At 45.8% G+C, this 21022-nt stretch overlaps 1 pseudogene across 1 annotated transcript in view; it reads right to left on the reverse strand.

Moving 5' to 3' along the window:
- LOC311106211 (calsyntenin-2-like) overlaps nt 1–21022 on the reverse strand; it is a 141542-nt pseudogene that overhangs the window by 99224 nt on the left and 21296 nt on the right. The window contains exon 2 of the transcript in view: nt 3681–3876. The product of the transcript in view is annotated as a calsyntenin-2-like (transcript). The remainder of the gene's footprint in view (nt 1–3680; nt 3877–21022) is intronic.

Below are 21022 nucleotides of genomic sequence, written 5' to 3' on the forward strand. Positions count from 1 at the left end.
AGAGTGAGGTGTTCGCTCATTTGTGTCTGGAAGTAACTAGCCAACATTAGCAAGTTAGCTTGGGTGCTTAGCTGCCGTTGTGAGGTCAGAACACTCGGATCAACCCTACTCCTCCAGTGTGCGCTCTGAACGCTCCGAGAGCAAAACGCTCTGAATTTACGAATGGACAATCTGACAACGCTCTGAATTTACAAATGAGCAGAGCGCACTCTGGCACTCCAGATTGAATTTACACCAGAAGTCATAAGATGTCTAGCTAGTCATTTGTTTTGCTAACAAGCTAGCAAGAGGTTGCATAGCAACAGCATCAACTTCCGTTAAACAGGTGTAGCGCTAGTACGCTCAACTGAAGGATACCGTTCGTTTACAGTGTACTAAAATGAACTAATAGTATATAGTATATACTCATTAAGTATGTAGTATACGGTATGTTAGTATGGGTATTCGAACACAGCTCAAGACAATGAGAGAAAAAGCAGAATCAGCTAAAAATACTAAAGAAAGGGAGGCAGAGGATGGCTATATCAGAAGAGAGGGAGAGAGAGAGAGAGAGAGAGAGAGAGGGATGAAGAGAGTTTAAGCGATGGTCCCTGTGTCAACTCGGATCCCGTGGCCTGTTCTCTTTACTGGGTAATGTTCTTGACTGCTCTCCTTCTGCGAAGCTGACATGTCATGTGTAATTTGGGCTGAGCCGTAGGCAGGGATTTTTTCACCTACTCTAAATCTGAGAGCCACTCTGACTGACGCTCTCCTCTCCGCTTGTCCCTAAAAACGCCAGATTCGCCCTCCGGGAAACAGACAAGAGAAGGAACGCCAGCGAAGTACAGGCTATTGAAGCTAAGACTGTCATCCCTGAATGCTCACACAGAACCTGTGTCATAGAATGTATGTTTACATTTAGTTGTGTTACTTCATACGTCCCACAACCAGGGATGCAGGGATAACCTGAAAAATACATCCCAGGACAACATTTACCTACTGATACACACACCCAGGGACACAACTTTGGTTTTAGAAGTGGGGGGGAGGCAACCGCATGGTCCTATTTTGTATCACATTCCAATTATAAAACTGGAGGGGACAAAAATGCAATTTCAGAATGTGGGGGGGGGGGGGGGGGGGGGACGGACGGACGGACGGACGGCATGTCCCCCCTGTCCCCAGTGAAAGTTGCGCCCCTGCACACACCTGCTGCTATAATTCCAGGCCTGGTGTGTGTGTGTGTGTGTGTGTGTGTGTTTGTGTGTGTGTGTGTGTGTGTGTGTGTGTTTGTGTGTGTGTGTGTGTGTGTGTGTGTGTGTGTGTGTGTGTGTGTGTGTGTGTGTGTGTGTGTGTGTGTGTGTGTGTGTGTGTGTGTGTGTGTGTAGGAGATGCTAGTTTTCTGTGTGAGCTCCCACTGAGGAAGGTGAAAGGTGTGAGCAGCGAGAGAGTGAGGAGAGACACAAACAGAGTGGAAATGACACAGTCATAAGAGACTGTGGAGAAAGCGTTTTCAGAGGAAGCCTTAGCTCATAGTGTGGTGAATCGTTTTCATCAGTGCACCACGTTAAAATAGTTTACTGGCTGTTTTCATCCTACACTGCTGAAACACCAGGGTTTCTAGGTCTAGCTAAAATGTATTGCCCAATGACCTTTGAAAACCCGCCCACAAGGCCTGAAAACTAGGCCCCAAAAAAATGTGCGCAGCAAGAGAGGAGTTGCCACATTTATTCAATAAACCCTTTTTCCATTACGTTATAGAGCGAATTAAGAAGGAATATAGCCGCCATTTTTAACGATGTAGGCTAAGAAGCAAAATGTGGTTTTCCATCAAAATAATAATTATTGTGAGTTTAAGAATATGTTGCAAGAGAAAATATAAATCGCCCTTATTAAACTCTCCAGATCATTTTCCATCAATGGATGTTGATTTAACTTGTTTTGACTGCTATGATTAAGCATTAAGGCCCGAGGAGGTGTGGTATATGGCCAATATATGTCACGGATTCTGCCGAGGCTGCCCCTCCTCCTTTTTCGGGCAGGCTTCGGCGTTCGTCGTCACCGGAATACTAGCTACTGCCGATCTATGTTCTCTGTGTCTATGTTGCACCTGATGTCTAGGTCACACACCTGTTGCCCATTATGTGATCACTCCTTCCCAATTTAACCCAGTGGCTCCCAATGTGTTTTGTGCGTGGTTGTTTTTCGTTTCGTGTGTCGTTGGTGAGCGGGTTAGTTCCTCCCTGTGTGGAGGTATTTCTGAGTTGTATTTCTTTACTCATTTCAGTAAAGTACGTTTCTTCGAGTTCTGTGTCCTGCGCCTTACTTCGATCCACTGCATTACACTGACACTCATGACAATATACCACGGCTAAGGGCTGATCTTAGGATACAGCCCTTAGCCGTGGTATATTGGCCATATACCACAAACCCCCGAGGTGCCTTATTGCTATTATAAACTGGTTACCAACATAATTAGAACAGTAAAAAGTAAGTTTTTGTCATTCCCGTGGTACACATCTGATATTCCATGGCTTTCAACCAGTCAGCATTCAGGGCTCAAACCACCAAGTTTATAATTGTTTGCGGATGTGCATAACTATAGATAAATCCAACAGCAGAGTTTGAGCGATGAAAGTTGGACAGAGGATCTCGAAATCTTTGAGCAAGAAACACTTGGACGAACTTCAAAAAACGAATGTTAGGCTATTTTCCTGCAATTGTGCCGTTATTATGTGTCAGATGTTAAGACTACAAACCGTTATAAATGGCCTATTTGCTAGATTGACTTGTTATTTGAATAGGCATAGGCTACTGACTAAAATATGGGTTTCTAATTGCCATTCAACTTTGCCATGGTTTGCTGAGCTTGATGCAGGCAGCCTATAGCCCCTTATAGGCCAACATCTCATTTCAGGGAGAAGTCCACAATGAAACTGACATTACATGTGGAGAATTATACATTTGCGATAGAGCTGTGACCATGATCACAAATAACTTTGCATTTAATTAACTAAACAGGGCCATTAATAATTGCATAATAACACAAGGCTACAACAACACACTGGGTTATAGGTTATTTATTACATCTGTTTGCCAGCTCCAGGTAGGCTACACAAGTGGCACAAATTGTCTCAGTCACTCAGTCACTCACTCACTCACTCACTCACTCACTCACTCACTCACTCACTCACTCACTCACTCACTCACTCACTCACTCACTCACTCACTCACTCACTCACTCACTCACTCACTCACTCACTCACTCACTCACTCACTCACTCACTCACTCACTCACTCAGTAACAGCCTCCTCACTGCCTGATAGTCAGCAGCAGCAGGTCACAGTGAACTATATCTGTATTTTTTAAGAGAATACATTTTCACCCGCTACATAGTTTTGAAAGTAGCCCAATTTGGCTGGAAAACCGCGAACATGGTTACACTGTGAAACACTACAGGGATGAACCTGGGGCCAGCCAGGATCAGACATTGAGGTGAAGGGGGTCAGGGAGAAAGTCGGATGTCCCTAAGACCTCTTGCAGCCAGAATGACATGCACTTCTGTTACTTACAGTAATCAAACGTTATTTGATTACAGTAGGTTTGGCTTCAGAGTGCAGTGTTGCAGGGAGCATGGTATTGTATCCATATGCTCTATAAAGAGAAACAGACAAAAATACATCCTGCCTCATAAACTCACTTGTGTGACTTCTTCCCCCCAGTGCCCCCGGGTCCTGCTCCACAGTCGTGGGCCTGGATGATAAAGGTGTACTCCTTCTGCAGCTCACAGTCCACCAGGCCCCTGGCCCTCAGCTGGCCCTCACCAGACGTCCCGTTCAGCACCACCGCCTCGAACGGAGCCTCGAGACCATGGATCTTAAATGCACAGATCTCCCCTGGAGAGAGAGAGAGAGAGAAGGAGAGGAGGGAGGTGAGGGTGTGATGGTTTCTGTATGTGAGAGAGTGTTATACTGTGGTGGAGATATGCAGTGTGGGGTCTGAATACAGTTTCTCAACAAAACCCCAGGAAGTCTTATTCAGACTCATTTGAGGAGACATCCATTTAAACAGCATGTGCTGTGGGCTCATATAATCAGACTCAGCAGCACTGAGGATTTGACTTCTCCCTCTAGTTGAGCACTGTAAAGAATACCTCTTATCATTCCAATTCCCGGGAAGGTTCCAGTTTAATTTTTGACAGGGAGAGAAACAACAATACCAATAACAACAACAATAAGAATACACAGCGGAGTCACCCACAAAGTCACCCTCTCTGGAACAGGGCTAACAAACTCACTCATTCAACAACTAATCACTCTCCTGAAGATGCCAAGGACAAACCAACCCGCCCACAGTCTGCCGCTCACTCCCATCACGCATTGTCACTCCAGACCGTACAAACAATCAAACATTTTAAAACTAAAAACTTGATTAAAAAAACAGAAACACTACCTCTCAAAGTCACCCTGGTTCATTTGAGAGACAACGAGGGAACAGCAAATCCATTTACAAAGCTACACAATGAGGCAGACCAAAACAAAAGAGCAAAAAGTCATCTGACATTTATGAGCAGGTCGGACAAAGCAGAGTCTGTTTTGGAGTTTGCGAGGCGAATGCTTTAGAAGCGTGGTTTTACTGGGGATTTGAGGAAATCACTTAGCACGAGCTGTAAACTCTGACCTGTGACGGCTAATTGCGCCGATATCATTTAAACTAACAGGAAGGACTAAATTGGTTTCCGCCAGAGCTTTGTGTGCGCATCGCTGCTGGCCAGTTGTGATAAGAGCAACTTTATTTTCCCTTTCTCTTCACTTTCATCCCGGTCGAACATAATCTCATCTCCTTCTACAGCGGCAGTGTTGAAATTACAATTTGTCCACAGTGGAGAGATTGAGAGAGAGTGAGAGAGAGAGTGAGAGAGAAGGAGAGAGAATGAGATAGGAGAGAGAGAAATATATTTAGAGTGAGATAGAGAGAAGGAGAGAGAGAAGAGAGAGAGAGAGAGAGAGAGAGAGAGAGAGAGAAGTAGAGAGCGACAGAGGAGAGAGAGAGAGAAGGAGAGAGAGAAAGATAATGAGAGAGAGAGAGCAAGAAGGAGAGAGAAGAGAGATAGAGAGATAGAGAGAGAGAGAGAGAGAGAGAGAGAGAGAGAGAGAGAGAGAGAGAGAGAGAGAGAGAGAGAGAGAGAGAGAGAGAGAGAGCGAGAGAGAGAGAGAGAGCTAAACAGTAGGCTGTGTAAGACTTCCCCTTAGTATTACCTGAACAATAACTTATCAGAAATAAATGGGCTCCTACAATGCAGAGAGGCATAGAAGTGTGCTGCGTGGGAGAATAATCATAAAATGGCGGCAAAGCAAATGGCGTGTGATGAGGAGAGGTAACGGTCTCGATGGGTGAGGTTGCCTTGCCACCACAAAAAACCCAAACGAAAAATCCATCACTGTGGTAGGAAAAATAAACCTAATGTATACCCTAATATACACCAGAATGCAGTCTAAAATACTATTTACTACAGTTAATTTGCAGTGTAACTGCAGTTACAGGACCAACTGGCAAGTTTCTTCACTGACATTTTCAACCTCTCCCTGACTGAGTCTGTAATACCCACATGTTTCAAGCAGACCACCATAGTCCCTTTGCCCAAGAATGCGAAGGTAACCTGCCTAAATGACTACCGCCCCGTAGCACTCGCGTCAGTAGCCATGAAGTGCTTTGAAAGGCTGGTCATGGCTCACATCAACACCATCATCCCAGAAACCCTAGACCCACTCCAATTCGTATACCGCCCCAACAGATCCACAGATGACGCAATCTCAATCGCACTCCACACTGCCCTTTCCCACCTGGACAAAAGGAACACCTATGTCAGAATGCTGTTAATTGACTACAGCTCAGCGTTCAACACCAAAGTGCCCACAAAGCTCATCACTAAGCTAAGGACCCTGGGACTAAACACCTCCCTCTGCAACTGGATCCTGGACTTCCTGACGGGCCGCCCCCAGGTGGTAAGGGTAGGCAACAACACATCTGCTACGCTGATCCTCAACATGGGGTTCCCTCAGGGGTGTGTGCTTAGTCCCCTTCTGTACTCCCTGTTCAACCACGACTGTTTGGCCAAGCACGACTACAACACCATCATTAAGTTTGCTGATGACACAACAGTGGTAGGCCTGATCACCGACAACGATGAGACAGCCTATAGGGAGGAGGTCAGAGACCAGGCAGTGTGGTGCCAGGACAACAACCTCTCCCTCAACGTGGGCAAGACAAAGGAGATGATTGTGGAATACAGGAAAAGGAGGGCCAAACAGGCCCCCATTAACATCAACAGGACTGTAGTGGAGCGTGTCGAGAGTTTCAAGTTCCTTGGTGTCCACATCACCAACAAACTATCATGGTCCAAACACACCAAGACAGTTGTGAAGAAGGCACGACAACACCTTTTCGCACATTGACTCGGTACCGGTACCCCCTGTATATAGCCTCGTTATTGTTATGTCATTTTATTGTGTTACTTTTTATTTTCTACTTTAGTTTATTTAGTAAATATTTTCTTAACTCTATTTCTTGAACTGCGTTGTTGGTTAAGGGCTTGTAAGGAAGCATCTCACTGTAATGTCTACACCTGTTATATTCTCTGCATGTGTCAAAAACAATTTGATTTGATTTGATTTGGAGTATATTCTGCAATTACTGCGTTCAAAATACCACAGTCGACTGCAGTTACTGCAGTTTTACTGCAGTTTCAAAACTGACATCTTTTTTTGCAAGAGCACAGCCAAGTAAAGACGTTTCCCATTATTAAGGTGAATATGCTAAAGATATGCTAAACTTTTCCACCCCTACCTCAGTGCATGGCAGGACGAGGAACAACTACACCTAATTCGTGATTCAATTTTACCTCAGGGAGCGGAGAGGGGTCAAGGTGACTAGCGTTGACCGTCATTCCAGACCTCCTCTTTTACAAAGTTGAATGAATAAACACATCGCCTCATCGCTGGGCTGCTAGCTGATATCAGGTCCCCCAGCAGAGGGGAGCCTTTCTGAGGGACAGATTAGGTTTGAACCGTTGGCCCCGGCTCGGCTTCGGCTCGGCAGCAGCATGGTAAAAGGAACAGATGTTGGGTGGCTGGCACTTGGCAGAGCTGTGGGGCTTGCCACCCTAATTGCTGCGATAAAGTGTTAGCAAAATATGTGTCTCCGTGTCACATTAGCCTTTTATTAGGTATATTTATGATTGGAAAAACTCAGGCAACAGCTTGGCAGTCTTCAAGGAGAGCCCCGGCACGGCCACGTTCTAATCTAATGGATGCAAATGAATTAGACATTATTAATGATAATGAAGTATTGTAGTGAGAAGGAGCAGGGACTAGTTGTCCTGGTTCTAGTATAAGTTCTACAGAGGGGCACTGAGTCACCCGCCCTAAGAAATGATATCAATAGGACTAACTGCAGTTATTATCAGTAGTACCAGGGGTGGTGTGTGTTTGTGTAGCCTGAGGGCCATGTCAGGGCAATGGGGCCAAAACACTCTGGGGGACCCCAGTCCTTATCAGACCTGACAGAGCATCTCTGATAAGATGAACCAGATCAGAACACCCACATATAAATGCATGGGCCAAAGCACGTACGGACACACATCACTGTTTACAAGCCCTTAAGTGTGTGAGATTTTCAGTCAGAGGTCGTTGATAAGAGCAGAGAGGAGAGGAGAGAGAGATGGAGGGATGGTGGCAGGGGAGATGAAAGGGGAGGAAGGGAGGACAGGAACACACACACACACACACACACACACACACACACACACACACACAGTGGTAATGCCAGAACCTGACATGACTTTCATCCTCCTACTGTTGGAACAAACACAACACGACAGACAGCTATCTAATCACATTATACAATATCAATGTTGCTCAATAGTTTTAGAACTTTAATTATACATTAAGTCACTGGTACTAATACGTATTACAGCAGTTGAGCAGCTTACAGAGATAATAACAAGTTCATACCAACAGTAATAATAGTATCAGTAACGGGTTTATTGTAATTGTGTGGTTAGTTACTGTAGGCTAGCGGTGCTTTATACAACTCAGATTTTGCATCTCATTACCTAGTTATGTATTGTTCCACACCTTACCTCTGCTTCTCTCTCCCTGTACCCCCATCACACACACACAAATTAGCTCTTGATTGCCCCTCCAACCTCCTCTCTGCACTTCACACACATATTTCTCTCACACCCTCTCCACCCCCAGCCCTCTCAGCTGCAGGGCAGAGATAGACTGTCAGCCACATAGCTTCAGAGACAAGGCCAAATTGAAAATGCTGTAATTTTGCTCTTCATGAAATTAGTCAGACAAGACGTGAAGAGAAAAAAACACACACTAGAAGAGAAGCTGTCTGTCTGTTTCTGAAGAATTCATACTAATTAAGCTTGTTTGTTCTGGCTAGAGCTCGAGCTGGAGAATACAGAGTGGTTTGAGATTGTGTGTGTGTGTGTGTGTGTGTGTGTGTGTGTGTGTGTGTGTGTGTGTGTGTGTGTGTGTGTGTGTGTGTGCGTGTGTGTGTGCGTGTGTGTGAGAGAGTGTGTGTGTGTGAACAGGAGATGTAATTAAAAGTACTCTTCTCCACGAGCACAGACGGGGGATTCAGACATGATTTTCTTGACCTTGTCTCCTCACCCTTAATTACATAAAGGCTGCTCTGAGGGAGTTAATGTCATTCCACTGTCTCTCTGACTGACAGAGAGAACCCACTGTCTATCTGACGGACAGAGAGAACACAGAACACACTCTCTGCTCTGTGGGTTCACCTTCTGGGGTGAACGTATCAAACCAGTTGCCGTGATAAGTTTTTTGTTGTTGTGCTCTCTCCTCAAACAATAGCATGGTATTTTTTCACTGTAATAGCTACTCTAAATTGGACAGTGAAGTTATATTAACAAGAATTTAAGCTTTCTGCCCATATAAGACATGTCTATGTTCTGGAAAGTTTGCTGTTACTTACAAAAGTCATGCTAATCACATTAGCGCACGTTAGCTCAACCGTTACGCATACAGGACACCGATCCCGTAGAGGTTAACATCATCCTCAGCTCTGGCATCTTCCACAATAATTGGAAACAAGGACTGATAACCCCAATCCACAAAAGTGGAGACAAATTTGACCCCAATAAATACCGTGGGATATGCGTCAACAGCAAACTTGGGAAAATCCTCTGCATTATCATTAACAGCAGACTTGTACATTGTCCTCAGTGAAAACAATGTACTGAGAAAATGTCAAATTGGCTTTTTACCAAATTACTGTACGACAGACCACATATTCACCCTGCACACCCTAATTGTCAAACAAACAAACCAAAACAAAGGCAAAGTGTTCTCATGCTTTGTTGACTTCTAAAAAGCTTTTGACTCAATTTGGCATGAGGGTCTGCTATACAAATTGATGGAAAGTGGTTTTGGGGGAAATAAATACGTCATTATAAAATCTATGTACACAAACAACAAGTGTGCAGTTAAAATTGGCAAAAAACACACACATTTCTTTCCACAGGGCCATGGGTTAGACTGGGATGCAGCTTAAGCCCCACCCTCTTCAACATATATATCAACGAATTGGCAAGGGCACTAGAACAGTCTGCAGCACCCGGCCTCACCCTAATAAAATCTGAAGTCAAATGTCTACTGTTTGCTGATGATTTGGTGCGTCTGTCCCCAACCAAGGAGGGCCTACAGCAGCACCTAGATCTTCTGCACAGATTCTACCAGACCTGGGCCCTGAAAGTAAATCTCAGTAAGACATAAATAATGGTGTTCCAAAAAAGGTCCAGTTGCCAGGACCACAAATACAAATTCCATCTAGACACCGTTGCCCTAGAGCACACAAAAAACGATAAATTTCTCGGCCTAAACATCAGCGCCACAGGTAACTTCCACAAAGCTGTCAACGATCTGAGAGACAAGACAAGAAGGGCCTTCTTTGCCATCAAAAGGAACATCAAATTTGACATACCAATTAGGATCTGGCTAAAAATACTTGAATCAGTTATAGAACCCCATTGCCCTTCATGGTTGTGAGGTCTGGGGTCCGCTCACCAACCAATAATTCACAAAATGGGACAAACACCAAATCAAGACTCTGTATGCAGAATTCTGCAAAAATATCATCTGTGTACAACGTAAAACACCAAATAATGCATGCAGAGCAGAATTAGGCCGATACACGCTAATTTTCAAAATCCAGAAAAGAGCCGTTAAATTCTACAACCACCTAAAAGGAAGCGATTCCAAACCTTCCATATCAAAGCCATCACCTACAGAAATATGAACCGGGAGAAGAGTCCCCTAAGCAAGCTGGTGCTGGGGCTCTGTTCACAAACACAAACAGACCCCACAGAGCCCCAGGACAGCAACACAATTAGACCCAACCAAATCATGAGAAAACAAAAGATAATTACTTGACACATTGGAAATAATTAACATAAAACTGAGCAAACTAGAATTCTATTTGGCCCTAAACAGAGAGTACACAGTGGCAGAATACCTGACCACTGTGACTGACCCAAACTTAAGGAAAGCTTTGACTATGTGCAGACTCAGTGAGCATAACCTTGCTATTGAGGAAGGTCGCCATAGGCAGACCTGGCTCTCAAGAGAAGACAGGCTATGTGCACACTGCCCACAAAATGAGATGGAAACTGAGCTGCACTTCCTAACCTCCTGCCAAATGTATGACCATATTAGAGACACATTTTTCCCTCAGATTACACAGACCCACAAAGAATTCGAAAACAAATCCAATTTTGATAAACTCACATATCTATTGGGTGGAATACCACAGTGTGCAATCACAGCAGCAAGATTTGTGACCTGTTGCCACAAGAAAAGGACAACCAGTGAAGAACAAACACCATTGTAAAATACAACCCATATTTATGTTTATTTATTTTCCCTTTTGTACTTTAACTATTTGCACATCGTTACAACACTGTATATAGACATAATATGACATTTGAAATGTCTCTATTATTTTGGAACTTGTGTGAGTGTAATGTTTACTGTTCACTTTTTATTGTTTATTTCACTTTTATTTATTATCTATTTCACTTGCTTTGGCAATGTAAACATATGTTTCCCATGCCAAATAAAGCCCCTTGAATTGAATTGAATATATCAATCGGTTAGCCTGGCATGTGACCACTACTCTGTTACTCAGAGAACATCCATCACCTACTGTCAGCCAATTACAGAGAGCTAACAGCAATCAGACAGCCAAGCAGCAGCATAAACACAACACTGCAGATGTTTCTCCCACTGAGACCCATATTATACATGACTCCATGGGAGAGATGAAGTGATAGAGAGATGGAGGGGTGTTCCTGGGTAAGTTAAAGTAGCTTTTTATTCCCTGTTATAAATCCTTCTTTGCAGACATGGCGACAGTTGCTAAAAGCAGTCATAAGGATGGAATGATATATTTTTCTAATTCAGTATCTATGCAGATGGTAGGCTCTGTAGAGAGAAGCTAGTGAGTCCATGTGCTAACTCCACTTTCCACTTTCAATTAACAATGTCACGATTGTGCCAATGTGTTTGTCTTGAACTACCATCTGTTGTTGTGACTGCAGAAAATGGCAGAAGACATATGTTTATCTTATAATGTATAAGGTTTCCCTTATGGGATAGTTTACCCAAATTACAAAATGACAAGGTATGACACCAATCAATGTTTTTGCTTTCCCTGGCACTGTTGCCACACGCTAACGTTTTAGCATTTGTGGCACAAATACCATTCAGGTCATGGGACCGATATTAAAAATTTTCACGCATCATGTTCAAATCATCTATAAGTGACTTTGTTGAGCTTCACAATCAATTTCAAATATTTTGGATGATTTGGACATGATGTGCAAAAAATTATAATATCAGTCCATGACTAGAATGGGATTTGTGCCACAAATGCTAAAACATTAGCATGTGGAAACAGTGCCAGGGAAACTAAACCAAAGCATGAATTGCTGTCAAACCTTTTCCATAGACTGCATACAGGGTAAGGAAATCAATGTGCCATTTTTTATGGACTTTAGCCTACTCCAAGACATTAATAAAACACAAGCACTATGTCTCTTATTCATGTAAGTTCAATCACTACAGCATTACACAAACACCTGGCTTGGATCACTCTGTTCTGTTAGTTTTGATATTGGAGGTATGGTAGGGCTTGGATAACTCTGTTCTGTTAGTTTTGATATTGGAGGTATGGTAGGGCTTGGATCACTCTGTTCTGTTAGTTCTGACATTTTAGGTATGGTAGGGCTTGGATCACTCTGTATAAGGACAGGCAATGAATGAAAGAGAATACAAAATTGACCAAAACACAAACAAAACAAGGCAATCACATTAAAGCATACTGGAAATCAATAGTTTATATTTTCTACTTCCCTGTGTAGAATGGCCTGGGGGAGAGAAAGCATGTGTCCTCGCTCCTCTCATGCAAGGCCATTTAGAGTTCAATGCGTTCAAATATCCCTACTAGAGTTTACGACCCTTGTTAATACCCCGGAGGACAGTACTTATCCTATAGGCATATTCTCTTCAAAAGGGGACTGATAGGAGGGTGAGAGACAGCAGCCAGTAATTTGGCCCTGCCTTTCTATTATATGGAGGAGCAACAAAGCGCTATAGTATCATGATATATTCAGTTTTACATCATTCTAATGAAGTCATGGAGTTGTCCTAGTTGTAGCCCATCGCTACTGTAGAAGTGTGCCTAGTGACTAGTGCTTCCGCACCATTGAAAACAATGGTGGAAAAGGAGCTGGCACTATGGGATGAGCAGGAACTTAAGTCAATGTAAAGGATACATATGGAGCAGAGACTGCAGTGGAGAGGTACGATTCTGAAGACTTTAGGACTGCCTCAGGTGATACCACTCTCACTGCAGTTTACCTTCAGGGAAGAGAGGAGAGAAAGGAGAGAGGAGAGAGGAGAAAGGGATAGGGTAAAAGAAGAGGAGATGAGGAGAGGGGAAAAGAGTGAGAGGAGAGAGTAGAGGAGGAGAGAGAAGAGGAGGAGAGAGAGAAAAGAAGAGGAGAGAGTAGAGGAGGAGAGAGAAGAAAGGAGAGAGTAAAGGAGGAGAGTGAAAAGGAGGAGAGAGTAGAGGAGGAGAGAGAAGAGGAGGAGAGAGAAGAAGAGGAGAGAGAAGAGGAGGAGAGAGAAGAGGAGGAGAGAGAGAAGAGGAGGAGATAGAAGAGAAGGAGAGAAAGAAGAGGAGGAGAGAGTAAAGGAGGAGAGAGAAGAAGAGGAGAGAGTAGAGTAGGAGAGAGAAGAAGAGGAGACTGTAAAGGAGGAGAGAGAAGAGGAGGAAAGAGAGAAGAGGCGGAGGGAGAGAAGAGGAGGAGAGAGAAGAAGAGGAGGAGAGAGAAGAGGAGGATAGAGAAGAGGAGGAGAGAGTAGAGGAGAGAGAAGAAGAGGAGAGAGTAGAGGAGGAGAGAGAAGAAGAGGAGAGAGTAAAGGAGGAGAGAGAAGAAGAGGAGAGAGTAGAGGAGGAGAGAGAAGAGGAGGAGAGAGAGAAGAGGAGGAGAGAGAGAAGAGGAGGAGAGAGAAGAGAAGGAGAGAAAGAAGAGGAGGAGAGAGTAAAGGAGGAGAGAGAAGAAGAGGAGAGAGTAGAGTAGGAGAGAGAAGAAGAGGAGACCGTAAAGGAGGAGAGAGAAGAGGCAGATGGAGAGAAGAGGAGGAGAGAGAAGAAGAGGAGGAGAGAGAAGAGGAGGAGAGAGAAGAGGAGGAGAGAGTAGAGGAGAGAGAAGACGAGGGGAGAGTAGAGGAGGAGAGAGAAGAAGAGGAGAGAGAAGAGGAGGAGAGAGTAGAGGAGAGAGAAGACGAGGGGAGAGTAGAGGAGGAGAGAGAAGAAGAGGAGAGAGTAAAGGAGGAGAGAGAAGAAGAGAGAGTAAATGAGGAGAGAGAAGAGGAGGAGTGAGAAGAAGAGAAGGGAGTAGAGGAGGAAAGAGAAGAAGAGGAGAGAGAATAGGAGGAGAGAGTAGAGAAGGAGAGAGAGAAGAAGAGAGAGTAAAGGAGAGAGAAGAGGAGGAAAGAGAGAAGAGGAGGAGAGAGAGAAGAGGAGGAGAGAGAAGAGGAGGAAAGAGTAGAGGAGGAGAAAGAAGAAGAGGAGAGAGAAGAAGAGGAGAGAGAAGAGGAGGAGAGAGAAGAGGAGGAGAGAGAGAAGAGGAGGAGATAGAAGAGAAGGAGAGAAAGAAGAGGAGGAGAGAGTAAAGGAGGAGAGAGAAGAAGAGGAGAGAGTAGAGTAGGAGAGAGAAGAAGAGGAGACTGTAAAGGAGGAGAGAGAAGAGGAGGAAAGAGAGAAGAGGCGGAGGGAGAGAAGAGGAGGAGAGAGAAGAAGAGGAGGAGAGAGAAGAGGAGGATAGAGAAGAGGAGGAGAGAGTAGAGGAGAGAGAAGAAGAGGAGAGAGTAGAGGAGGAGAGAGAAGAAGAGGAGAGAGTAAAGGAGGAGAGAGAAGAAGAGGAGAGAGTAGAGGAGGAGAGAGAAGAGGAGGAGAGAGAGAAGAGGAGGAGAGAGAGAAGAGGAGGAGAGAGAAGAGAAGGAGAGAAAGAAGAGGAGGAGAGAGTAAAGGAGGAGAGAGAAGAAGAGGAGAGAGTAGAGTAGGAGAGAGAAGAAGAGGAGACCGTAAAGGAGGAGAGAGAAGAGGCAGATGGAGAGAAGAGGAGGAGAGAGAAGAAGAGGAGGAGAGAGAAGAGGAGGAGAGAGAAGAGGAGGAGAGAGTAGAGGAGAGAGAAGACGAGGGGAGAGTAGAGGAGGAGAGAGAAGAAGAGGAGAGAGAAGAGGAGGAGAGAGTAGAGGAGAGAGAAGACGAGGGGAGAGTAGAGGAGGAGAGAGAAGAAGAGGAGAGAGTAAAGGAGGAGAGAGAAGAAGAGAGAGTAAATGAGGAGAGAGAAGAGGAGGAGTGAGAAGAAGAGAAGGGAGTAGAGGAGGAAAGAGAAGAAGAGGAGAGAGAATAGGAGGAGAGAGTAGAGAAGGAGAGAGAGAAGAAGAGAGAGTAAAGGAGAGAGAAGAGGAGGAAAGAGAGAAGAGGAGGAGAGAGAGAAGAGGAGGAGAGAGAAGAGGAGGAAAGAGTAGAGGAGGAGAAAGAAGAAGAGGAGAGAGAAGAAGAGGAGAGAGTAAAGGAGGAGAGAGAAGAGGAGGAGAGAGAGAAGAGGAGGAGAGAGTAGAGGAGGAGAGAGAGGAGGAGAGAGAAGAAGAGAACAGAGTAGAGGAGGAGAGAGAAGAAGAGGAGAGAGAAGAGGAGAGAGAAAAAGAGGAGGAGAGAAGAGAAGGAGAGAGAAGAAGAGGAGAGAGAAGAAGAGTAGAGAGTAGAGGATGAGAGGGAAGAGTAGGAGAGAGAAGAAGAGGAGAGAGAAGAGGAGTAGGAGAGAAGATGAGGATAGAGTTTAGGAGGAGAAAGAAGAAGAGGAGAGAGAAAAAAAGGAGAGAGTAAAGGAGGAGAGAGAAGAGGAGGAGAGAGAGAAGAGGAGGAGGGAGAGAAGAGGAGGAGAGAGAAGAGGAGGAGAGAGAAGAAGAGGAGGAGAGAGAAGAGGAGGAGAGATAAGAGGAGGAGAGAGTAGAGGAGAGAGAAGAAGATGAGAGAGTAGAGGAGGAGAGAGAAAAAGAGGAGAGAGAAGAAGGAGAGAGAAAAAGAGGAAGAGAGTAGAGGAGGAGAGACAAGAAGAGGAGAGAGTAGAGGAGGAGAGAGAAGAAGAGGAGAGAGTAGAGGAGGAGAGGGAAGAGGAGGAGAGAGAAGAAGATTAGAGAGAAGAGGAGGAGAGAGAAGAGGAGGATAGAGTAGAGGAGGAGAAAGAAGAAGTGGAGAGAGAAGAAGAGGAGAGAGTAAAGGAGGAGAGAGAAGAGGAGGAGAGAGAGAAGAAGAGGAGGAAGAGAAGAGGAGGAGAGAGAAGAGGAGGAGAGAGAAGAGGAGGAGAGATACGAGGAGGAGAGAGTAGAGTAGAGAGAAGTAGAGGAGAGAGTAGAGGAGGAGTGAGAAGAAGAGGAGAGAGTAAAGGAGGAGAGAGAAGAGGAGGAGAGAAAAGAAGAGAAGAGAGTAGAGGAGGAGAGAGAAGAGGGGGAGAGAGAAGAAGAGGAGAGAGAAGAAGAGGAGAGAGAAGAGGATGAGACAGAAGAGGAGGAGAGAGAAGAGGAGGAGAGAGTAGAGGAGGAGAGAGAAGAAGAGGAGCGAGAAGAAGAGGAGAGAGTAGAGTAGGAGAGAGAAGAAGAGGAGAGAGTAAAGGAGGAGAGAGAAGAGAAGGAGATAGAGAAGAGAAGGAGGAGAGAGTAGAGGAGGAGAGAGAAGAAGAGGATAGAGAAGAAGAGGAGAGACAAAAAGAGGAGGAGAGTAGAGGAGGAGAGACAAGAAGAGGATAGAGTAGAGGAGGAGAGGGAAGAGGAGGAGAGAAAATAAGATTAGAGAGAAGAGGAGGAGAGAGAAGCGGAGGAGAGAGTAGAGGAGGAGAGAGAAGAGGAGGAGAGAGAAGAAAGGAGTGAGTAGAGGAGGAGATAGAAGAAGAGGAGAGAATAGAGGAGTAGAGAGAAGAAGGGGAGAGAGCAGAAGAGGAGGGAAAAAAAGGTGAAGAGTAGAGGAGGAGAGACAAGAAGAGGAGAGATTAGAGGAGGAGAGAGAAGAAGATGAGAGAGTAGAGGAGGAGAGGGAAGAGGAGGAGAGAGAAGAAGATTAGAGAGAAGAGGAGGAGAGAGAAGGGGAGGATAGAGAAGAGGAGGAGAAAGAAGAAGAGGAGAGAGAAGAAGAGGAGAGAGTAGAGGAGGAGAGAGAAGAGGTGGAGAGAGAAGAGGAGAGAGTAGAGGAAAAGAGAGAAGTAGCGGAGAGAGAAGAAGAGGAGGGAGAAGAAGAGGAGAGAGTAGAGGTGGAGAGGGAAGAAGAGGAGAGAGTAGAGGGGGAGAGAGAAGAAGATGAGAGAGTAGAGGAGGAGAGGGAAGAGGAGGAGAGAGAAGAAGATTAGAGAGAATAGGAGGAGAGAGAAGAGGAGGATATAGAAGAGGAGGAGAAAGAAGAAGAGGAGAGAGAAGAAGAGGAGAGAGTAGAGGAGGAGAGAGAAGAGGGGGAGAGAGAAGAGGAGAGAGTAGAGGAGGAGAGAGAAGAAGCGGAGAGAGAAGAAGAGGAGAGAGCAAAAGAGGAGGAGAGTTTGAGGAGGTGAGAGAATAGGAGGAGAGAGAGAAGAGGAGGAGGGAGAGAAGAGGAGGAGAGAGAAGAGGAGGAGAGAGAAGAAGAGGAGGAGAGAGAAGAGGAGGAGAGATAAGAGGAGGAGAGAGTAGAGGAGAGAGAAGAAGATGAGAGAGTAGAGGAGGAGAGAGAAAAAGAGGAGAGAGAAGAAGGAGAGAGAAAAAGAGGAAGAGAGTAGAGGAGGAGAGACAAGAAGAGGAGAGAGTAGAGGAGGAGAGAGAAGAAGAGGAGAGAGTAGAGGAGGAGAGGGAAGAGGAGGAGAGAGAAGAAGATTAGAGAGAAGAGGAGGAGAGAGAAGAGGGAGGATAGAGTAGAGGAGGAGAAAGAAGAAGAGGAGAGAGAAGAAGAGGAGAGAGTAAAGGAGGAGAGAGAAGAGGAGGAGAGAGAGAAGAAGAGGAGGAAGAGAAGAGGAGGAGAGAGAAGAGGAGGAGAGAGAAGAAGAGGAGGAGAGAGAAGAGGAGGAGAGATACGAGGAGGAGAGAGTAGAGTAGAGAGAAGTAGAGGAGAGAGTAGAGGAGGAGTGAGAAGAAGAGGAGAGAGTAAGGAGGAGAGAGAAGAGGAGGAGAGAAAAGAAGAGAAGAGAGTAGAGGAGGAGAGAGAAGAGTGGGAGAGAGAAGAAGAGGAGAGAGAAGAAGAGGAGAGAGAAGAGGATGAGACAGAAGAGGAGGAGAGAGAAGAGGAGGAGAGAGTAGAGGAGGAGAGAGAAGAAGAGGAGCGAGAAGAAGAGGAGAGAGTAGAGTAGGAGAGATAAGAAGAGGAGAGAGTAAAGGAGGAGAGAGAAGAGAAGGAGATAGAGAAGAGAAGGAGGAGAGAGTAGAGGAGGAGAGAGAAGAAGAGGATAGAGAAGAAGAGGAGAGACAAAAAGAGGAGGAGAGTAGAGGAGGAGAGACAAGAAGAGGATAGAGTAGAGGAGGAGAGGGAAGAGGAGGAGAGAAAATAAGATTAGAGAGAAGAGGAGGAGAGAGAAGCGGAGGAGAGAGTAGAGGAGGAGAGAGAAGAGGAGGAGAGAGAAGAAAGGAGTGAGTAGAGGAGGAGATAGAAGAAGAGGAGAGAATAGAGGAGTAGAGAGAAGAAGGGGAGAGAGCAGAAGAGGAGAGAAAAAAAGGTGAAGAGTAGAGGAGGAGAGACAAGAAGAGGAGAGAGTAGAGGAGGAGAGAGAAGAAGATGAGAGAGTAGAGGAGGAGAGGGAAGAGGAGGAGAGAGAAGAAGATTAGAGAGAAGAGGAGGAGAGAGAAGGGGAGGATAGAGAAGAGGAGGAGAAAGAAGAAGAGGAGAGAGAAGAAGAGGAGAGAGTAGAGGAGGAGAGAGAAGAGGTGGAGAGAGAAGAGGAGAGAGTAGAGGAGGAGAGAGAAGAAGCGGAGAGAGAAGAAGAGGAGGGAGAAGAAGAGGAGAGAGTAGAGGTGGAGAGAGAAGAAGAGGAGAGAGAAAAAGAGGAGGAGAGTTTGAGGAGGTGAGAAAAGAAGAGAAGAGAGTAGAGGAGGAGAGAGAAGAAGAGGGGAGAGAAAAAGAGGAGGAGAGTAGAGGAGGAGAGACAAGAAGAGGAGAGAGTAGAGGAGGAGAGAGAAGGGGAGGAGAGAGTAGAGGAGGAGAGAGAAGAAAGGAGAGAGTAGAGGAGGAGAGAGAAGAAGAGGAGAGAGAAGAGGAGGAGAGTTAAGAAGAGGTGAGAGTAGAGGAGGAGAGAGAAGAAGAGGAGAGAGAAGAGGAGGAAAGAGATGCGAAGGAGAGAGGAGGAGAGAGAAGAGCAGGAGAGAGAAGAGGAGGAGAGAGAAGAGGAGGAGAGAGGAGGAGAGAGAAGAGCAGGAGAGAGAAGAGGAGGAGAGAGTAGAAGAGGAGAGAGTATAGGATGAGAGAGAAGAAGAGGAGAAAAAAGAAGAGGAGAGAGAAAAAGAGGAGGAGAGTAGAGGAGGAGAGACAAGAAGAGGAGAGAGTAGAGGAGGAGAGAGAAGAGGAGGAGAGAGTAGAGGAGGAGAGAGAAGAAGAGGAGAGAATAGAGGAGGAGAGAGAAGAAGAGGAGAGAGAAGAAGAGGAGAGAGAAAAAGAGGAGAAGAGTAGAGGAGGAGAGACAAGAAGAGGAGAGAGTAGAGGAGGAGAGAGAAGAAGATGAGAGAGTAGAGGAGGACAGGGAAGAGGAGGAGAGAGAAGAAGATTAGAGATAAGAGGAGGAGAGAGAAGAGGAGGATAGAGTAGAGGAGGAGAAAGAAGAAGAGGAGAGAGAAGAAGAGGAGAGAGTAGAGGAGGAGAGAGAAGAGGGGAGAGAGAAGAGGAGAGAGTAGAGGAGGAGAGAGAAGAAGCGGAGAGAGAAGAAGAGGAGAGAGAAAAGAGGAGGAGTGTTTGAGGAGGAGAGACAAGAAGAGGAGAGAGTAGAGGAGGAGAGAGAAGAAGAGGAGAGAGTAGGGGTGGAGAGGGAAGAGGAGGAGAGAGAAAAAGAGGAGAGAGAAGAGGAGGAGAGAGAAGAGGAGGAGAGAGAAGAGCAGGAGAGAGACGAGGAGGAGAGAGAAGAAGAGGAGAGAGTAAAGGAGGAGAGATATGAGGAGGAGAGAGTAGAGGAGGAGAGAGAAGAAGAGGAGAGAGTAGAGGAGGAGAGAGAAGAAGAGGATAGAGTAAAGGAGGAGAGAGAAGAGGAGGAGAGAGAAAAAGAGGAGAGAGAAGAGGAGGAGAGAGAAGAGGAGGAGAGAGGAGGAGAGAGAAGAGCAGGAGAGAGAAGAGGAGGAGAGAGAAGAGGAGGATAGAGTAGAGGAGGAGAAAGAAGAAGAGGAGAGAGAAGAAGAGGAGAGAGTAGAGGAGGAGAGAGAAGAGGGGAGAGAGAAGAGGAGAGAGTAGAGGAGGAGAGAGAAGAAGCGGAGAGAGAAGAAGAGGAGAGAGAAAAGAGGAGGAGTGTTTGAGGAGGAGAGACAAGAAGAGGAGAGAGTAGAGGAGGAGAGAGAAGAAGAGGAGAGAGTAGGGGTGGAGAGGGAAGAGGAGGAGAGAGAAAAAGAGGAGAGAGAAGAGGAGGAGAGAGAAGAGGAGGAGAGAGGAGGAGAGAGAAGAGCAGGAGAGAGACGAGGAGGAGAGAGAAGAAGAGGAGAGAGTAAAGGAGGAGAGATATGAGGAGGAGAGAGTAGAGGAGGAGAGAGAAGAAGAGGAGAGAGTAGAGGAGGAGAGAGAAGAAGAGGAGAGAGTAAAGGAGGAGAGAGAAGAGGAGGAGAGAGAAAAAGAGGAGAGAGAAGAGGAGGAGAGAGAAGAGGAGGAGAGAGGAGGAGAGAGAAGAGCAGGAGAGAGAAGAGGAGGAGAGAGAAGAGGAGGATAGAGTAGAGGAGGAGAAAGAAGAAGAGGAGAGAGAAGAAGAGGAGAGAGTAGAGGAGGAGAGAGAAGAGGGGAGAGAGAAGAGGAGAGAGTAGAGGAGGAGAGAGAAGAAGCGGAGAGAGAAGAAGAGGAGAGAGAAAAGAGGAGGAGTGTTTGAGGAGGAGAGACAAGAAGAGGAGAGAGTAGAGGAGGAGAGAGAAGAAGAGGAGAGAGTAGGGGTGGAGAGGGAAGAGGAGGAGAGAGAAAAAGAGGAGAGAGAAGAGGAGGAGAGAGAAGAGGAGGAGAGAGGAGGAGAGAGAAGAGCAGGAGAGAGACGAGGAGGAGAGAGAAGAAGAGGAGAGAGTAAAGGAGGAGAGATATGAGGAGGAGAGAGTAGAGGAGGAGAGAGAAGAAGAGGAGAGAGTAGAGGAGGAGAGAGAAGAAGAGGATAGAGTAAAGGAGGAGAGAGAAGAGGAGGAGAGAGAAAAAGAGGAGAGAGAAGAGGAGGAGAGAGAAGAGGAGGAGAGAGGAGGAGAGAGAAGAGCAGGAGAGAGA

Source organism: Coregonus lavaretus (genome assembly GCF_964263955.1).
Source record: "Coregonus lavaretus genome assembly, chromosome: 30".
NCBI lineage: Eukaryota > Metazoa > Chordata > Actinopteri > Salmoniformes > Salmonidae > Coregonus > Coregonus lavaretus.